Source organism: Octopus bimaculoides, chromosome 2 (genome assembly GCF_001194135.2).
Source record: "Octopus bimaculoides isolate UCB-OBI-ISO-001 chromosome 2, ASM119413v2, whole genome shotgun sequence".
In the NCBI taxonomy this organism is placed as follows: domain Eukaryota; kingdom Metazoa; phylum Mollusca; class Cephalopoda; order Octopoda; family Octopodidae; genus Octopus; species Octopus bimaculoides.
Genome location: NC_068982.1, coordinates 75,280,439 through 75,287,453, shown reverse-complemented (window position 1 = coordinate 75,287,453; position 7,015 = coordinate 75,280,439). Strand labels below are relative to the sequence as shown.

The window sequence follows — 7,015 nt, the reverse complement described above, 5'->3', positions numbered from 1 at the left end:
CCACACAGGAAAAAATATAGGAAAATGTGTTGTTGAAAATGCACCTAAATTTCAAAAATTCATAAATGTTTAAAATACATTTATTTACATATATACCAAACTAGTTTCAACAATATTTTTTGTTTATCAATGGTAAAAGTTTAAAATTATGAATTAGAAAAACATTTTCAAGAGTTTCAATGTTGACAAATTAAAATGTTCAAAACATGTAAATTTAGCATTATGAATTAGGAGAACAAGTACAAGTTTAAATGTTCATAGCAGTCAATAATATTAAAACTGTATATCGGTTTGTTTGAATGTACGAAGCTCATTAATATTAGTGGTGATCGACAAGTAATACTGAGTTAAGAGGGAACAAACAAGGGAGAAACGAAAATAGTAAAAAAAAGGAATTTGGTTTACAGTTTCTCTGATCCTCTTCCCATAATGCATCTACATTCTGTGTCAAACAATCTCCCTGAGAACTACTTTAAGCGTATGTGTGTCTGTTGAGTGCTCAGCCGCTTACACATTAATTTCACAAGCAAGCAGTTCTGTTGATAGGATCAAATGGAACCCGTGTTGCTATAAACAATGGCGTCCCATATTTGGGAATGATCATATTTTTTGCCACATGCACTATATGCTTGTTCTTCACTTCAGCATTGTTGTTATTCTTATTTTAGTGTCCTTTGTCTGAAATCTTTCCATCACACATTTTGTGACCTTTTCAATGACTCTCCATGCCACATGTCTCCTCCTGTTCTATTTAGTCCGTTCTGGTTATGGGGACATATTACCCTTCTTGGAAACAAGTGAGGATTAACAACAGAAAAAATATCCAGCTGTAGAAAATTGACTTCAATAAACTGTCTGACAAACACAGCAGAAAACAAATAATGATGAATTTGAAAGACACTAAGCAAAGATTCAAAACTGTAGATTACCAACTCAAAACCAGGTTTGGTACCAACAGAAGCAGGTTGGTAAAAAGGCTTAAATACAATGTTTTGTCTATTGCGCACAGAATCACTTCTGGGGAACTTCACCACATTCTTTAAAAAATGCATCTTGCTAATAATTAATACCTAATGATCTTCAAATGTTGAGCCTCACAGAGGCAATGACTAGTGACAGAGACTTTTGGCAATATGCTGGGCTGAGAATACTCGTCAAGCCAAGTCAAATCATACTCAGCCATTGCTGGTGTCATGTAAATGTTACCCATGAAATTGTAATCGTGGCCATTACCCGGTGTCATGTAAATAGCACCCATGCCAGTGGCACATAAAAAGCACCCATTACACTCTTGGAATGGTTGGCGTTAGGAAGAGCATTCAGTTATAGAAACCACACCAAATCAGACTGGAACCTGGTGCATCTCCCCAGCTTACCAGTTCCAATTAAGCCATCTAACCCATGCCAGCATGGAAAACAGACGTTAAATGATGATGATGAAAATATAACAAACTGCTTTCTAAAAAGCATAACACCATCATCATAGTTAACAGGTGTAGTAAGAAATTGTAGGGAAAACTCAACTGCAGAAGGTCTTCAGAGAACCCCTGTCTCATACAAATGTTTTGGCCCTCAACTCTGGATACATGTCTACTGCCACATTCTGTCTGCATTGCAACTTGTATATTCCTGGGCAGTTAAGGAGCCCCAAAGCCAAGGTGCCTTGGATATCATAACCAGTTTGGACTGAGACACTTGTTGAATGTAGGGTAAATTATTCCTTCTGAAGTTCACTTTCATTCCTCTTTCACCAGATCTAGCTAGAAATGTTCTCAGCTACTTCAATCACTGCGTAAAAAACTTTGGTTCTCTTTCTCCCAGAAATTGAGATCATAGACAGATTTACCAATAAACATGATATCTTTTTACAAACCCAATTCTCAGAGTAAAACTTGCTTGGCACACTAAGAATCAGATTTCTCTTAAGTCAAGAAATATTTCAGACCTGCGTAAATTGATTTACAACTCTCTTGAGAGATTACTACTGAGTTGAAAGCATCTGTCAAAGCACCTGTACATGAAGTAACTTCTGTACTTTCAAGACAAATGCACTAGACTATTTTCCTTACTATTTACTTTCTCCAGCACTGCAAAAGATTTTGATACCAACCCGCCTGAGACCACCCCAAGTTCTATAACATAAGTTTACTATTTTAAAGTGGTCTAAATTATAATCTTCCACGAAAACATTGTTAAATTGTTCCAGGCCCCAGCTTAATAATTAGAAAGTTATTTTACTAAATTTTTCATTATTTTAAAAATTAACTGAAACAAAGGTATCAGCCATGTCTCAAATTCATTTGACTTTCTATAAACCAAAATGTTTCATTGATTTTCTATACGTGGAATGATACAACTTGTTTGCTCTCCTGTTGAACTAATTTCTTATGTCAAGGTAGAAGGCAAGGCTTATGAAAAGAAGATAAAAAAAAACATTTCTTGCATTAAGTGTTTCACAAAGGATATACATTTGTCACACACATTTACATTACAAAACATTGACTTAAAACTGGGAGTGTTGGTATGTGTGCGTACATATATACATACATACATATATAATATATTGTTGTATTTTGGAATGCTCATTTTTTTTTTTTTTTGCCAAATAAACACATGCACTATATATCTGTTCTTAACTCATTTATTACTGTTCTTATTCTAACTCAAGTCTATTGTCCAGAAATCTTTCATCACTCATCTGTGACCTCTTCAGCATCACTTTCTGTCCTCGTGTGCTCCTGCTCCGCTTAGTCCATGGACTAAGCAGAGCGGGAGCACTCATGAAGATGGAAAGTGTTGCTGAAGAACAGTAATAAACAAGTGAAGAACAAATATATAGTGCATGTGTTTATTTGGAAGAAAAAAAAAAAAAAAAGAAGACCATCCTGAAATACAACAATGTCTGCTTCAACACATGATTTCACATCAGGAATCTTACAAAACAAATTCATAAACATTATTTATATTTGACAGATAGTTGTCCTCATCTTGTTTGTTGTTAACACAACGTTTTGGCTGATACACTCTCCAGCATTCATCAGCTGTCTTGGGGAAATTTTGAACCTGGGTTCTCATTCCTAAGGTATTTTTCACTGTTATTATTATTATTATTATTGTGCCAGAGTGGCTGGCATTAGGATGATCATTATTATATATCTATGTATACATACATGCAGACACACACATATACATATATAGATAGATTACTCTTTTACTCGTTTCAGTCGAACCGCTAAGTTACGGGGACGTAAACACACCAGCATCGGTTGTCAAGTGATGTTGGGGGGCACAAACACAGATACACAAACATATACACACACATACATATATATACATATATACGACAGACTTCTTTCAGTTTCTGTCTACCAAATCCACTCACAAGGCTTTGGTCGGCCCGAGGCTGTAGTAGAAGACACTTGTCCAAGGTGCCACGCAGTGGGAATGAACCCAGAGCCATGTGGTTGGTAAGCTAGCTACTTACCACACAGCCACTCCTATAGATATGTATATAAATATATATAGATATGTACATATATATATATATATATATATATATATATATATACATATATATAGGAGAAATAAAAGTTGAAAATGCACTGAGAATAGCTAAAATATTTTTTATCAATATATTCAAAGTTTTAACCAGTTTCACTGTTTACTTTGATTTTCAATAAGTTCAAATACAAAGACGTGGTTTATGTTGCAGCTGTCTTGCTTTTGATTACATGGCTCAAATTAGTATATCTTTTGAATAGGATTTGATTGGTAGAGGATAGTCATATGACTGCTCATAGAAATTTTTGTAGGTTCCTCACTATGTCCATGTGTTAGTATCAAGTGACAATGTTTGGTGCCATAAGTTGAGGCTGACACGGTTGACTGCACATGTCCAAACAATCCATGCTCTGAATGTTTTCTGTCAAGTGTTTGTAGAGAATGAACACATAATTAAGTTTATAACCTTTTGTGTGTTTCCCTGCTACATTCGTGCATTTATGTCCCATGACAGTATATTCTGTGCCTAAAAAGAAAGGCACTCCAAATTTCATCTGCTTGGTGGGAGAGTGGATAGGAGTCATTTGTATGTAGTCCAGTGACTAAAATTTTAGGTTGTTAGCTGTGTAGGTTCCTCATAAATGGCAAAATGAATTTGGTAGAATGAATTTTGTGTGTGAATAGTTATTTGTGTATGTACTCTGTTAAAGTTTGTTAAGTCTTAGTTTGTATCTTTGTATGAAAGCATTTTCTTTGTTTATCCATGCTTCATCTGTGCTATTCCCTAATTAAAATGAAATATAGAACAATATTTCAGAGTTCTGTAGAAAACTACACCTAACAGAGGAACTGTATAATAAAGAAATCAGGGATGATTCAATTGTAAGAAACAAGAGCAATTACAAGCCTATGAAACCTAAGAATAAAGCTTTAGATAAATTTTGTGATATTATTTCTATCTTCACTTACAAAGAACTGCCACACCCTAAAATCAAGCTCAATACAAGTCGAAAAGAATGGGATATTATACGTGAACTGAAAAACAATAACGACATTATAATTAAGGAAGCAGATAAGAGAACTGCAATACAGACCGTCTTCATTTAACGACCAAGATACGTTCCAAAAGCCCCGTCATTAAGCAAATTCGTCATTAAACAAATATTCATAGGGTACGTATTTTTTTTATAGGTATAGTGTACTGTACGTACATATAAAAACAGAATACCGTACTGCATAAAGTATATGCAGTACAGGGCCAAGAAACATTAACATAAATTGTTGAAAAATGAATAAGTAACAGTAAGATTATCTCAAGGAAAACCTTAAAAATTAGGATATGGATGCTGTATTATTGTGGCTCAGACATCGTAAGTATGTTTGTGATTCCAGGCCCAGTACATAAGATGCCTAATAAACTTTTCTCAGGATTATATAGAAAAGGTGAAAAGAAAGCTCAAACATAATTACTTTGTTTTACTTTGGATAAAGATTACAAAAGCAACTCATTCTTGACATCAAAATGCAAGAGACCAAGAAAGTCTTCAAGACAAGAGACCAAGAAAGTATACTGACTCTATGGAGAACCTTTGTTCTCAGCCTCCTGGACTACTGCTCCCAATTATGGTCGTCACATAGTACCAAGCTAATAGCGGAGCTTGAAGCAATCAAATACCACTACACGAAAAAAATTGAAACAGTGCAGCAGAAGAGCTACGGGGATAGGCTGAAAAAAACTGCAACTTTACTTCCTGGAGCAAAGGCATGACATATGTAATAATGTACGTATGAAAAACTCTAGTAGGGCTAGTACCTAATTTCAGCATTGAGTGTTATACAAATGGCAGAACTGGACGCCATTGTATTGTACCAAAAGTACCATCCATTCCATTTAAATTCAGGACCAGGTATTGCAATAGTCTAGGGTTCAAAGGCCCACAGCTCTTCAATAAAGAAAACTGCATAAGATGGAATTGATGTCTTCAAAAAGGAACTAGACATCCTCCTCTCCACAATATCAGATGAACCAACAGCCCGACATGAGATACAGACAAGGGCAGAGGAATCAAACTCCCTTATACACCAAATGGGCCATCAGCTGGGACTAAGGCACATGCAAGAGTGGTGATGTGAAACACCCCAGACTGAGGAAATCAGGAAGACCATGGTGGTGCTCCAGCACGACTGCAGCTGCATGGCTGAAACAAGTAAAAGAGAGTATGTATGTATGTATGTATATGCATTTGTGTGTATATGAGTGTTTGTGTACACACACATGTACATATATACTTTTCTTTTGTTTCAGTCAATTGACTGCAGCCATGCTGGAGCACCACCTTAAAAACTAGCTACTTTCTTGTTGCAGGATTAGTGACTGATTGTCACTTAGTTTTCTATATATTGCGAGCTGGAATGAATTCCTGTCATCTCTAGCAGTCGGGTGTTCTCCACTGAAGATGGGGCACAAATAGCCGGAAACCATTCGGTCTGGTGATCCCGTCGTCTGCTAGAAGATGGTAGAGGTTCGCTCCCCTTCTTGCAATATATACCAGGTGCAGATTGCACTGATAACCAGCTGGCGGAAGCTCTACCTGGGTTTAAGCGTTAGTAACGTTGAACAGCCATATTGATGTGGCGATAAACATTACTTCTCTGTATAGTTACTCCTTTCATATCTCATTGAGATTTTCTAATTAGTTACCCTGCTTATATACATATATAATTGTCTTCGAAGCGAAGATGCAAAGACACAACCAGCCAAGCCACTCGACTACAATCAGTAACCTAATACTCTGTCGCTTTTCCAGCCTACAGGTGAACATATTAATAGAATAATTGCCTAAAAATTAGACGAAATAAAAACAGAAGGCATCTATATTTATAGACCGACTGCCTTGCGATATTTGTCCCGGCTCTTAACGCTTTTTAGTTCAAATTCCGCAGAGGTCTGTTTCACCTTTGATCCTTTCGGGCATCGATAAAACAAAGTACCAGTCATGTACTCGGGTCATGGTTATCGACTAACCTCCTTCTCAAAATTACTAGCCTTGTGCCTAAATCAGAAACTATTATTTACTATCATTACTATTAGTATTTATTGGCGATGGGGCTTGTTTACTTTAACATTAAACATCGAAGGACACAGAAAGACGTTCAGGGTTGTTAATTACAGGTTTTATATTAAAAAGAATTTTAATCTGTAGGTGTTGAGAATAGGTGCGTGCGTGTGTGTGTGTGTGTGTGTGTGTGTGTGTGTGTTTGCGTGTGTGTGTTTGCGTGTGTATAGTTAATGCAAAAAGCTAACATTCTTGCTAGCTTAAGGTGATCAACAAGGTATTTTGGCTGCAAGCCATACGTTAAAACTAAAATAGATTTTTTGCGACATTCGGAAAGATTAATTGCCTTATTAATTAATATTTAAACAACTTTAACAACGATCATCTTCGAGCATACATAATCATCAATACAATAATCATGTGTGTGTGTGTACGTAACTATAGAAGTATGCCTATAT

At 36.0% G+C, this 7,015-nt stretch overlaps 1 protein-coding gene across 2 annotated transcripts in view; it reads right to left on the bottom strand.

Moving 5' to 3' along the window:
• Positions 1 to 7,015, bottom strand: part of LOC106875359 (uncharacterized) — a 105,960-nt gene that overhangs the window by 98,054 nt on the left and 891 nt on the right. The window lies entirely within an intron of this gene.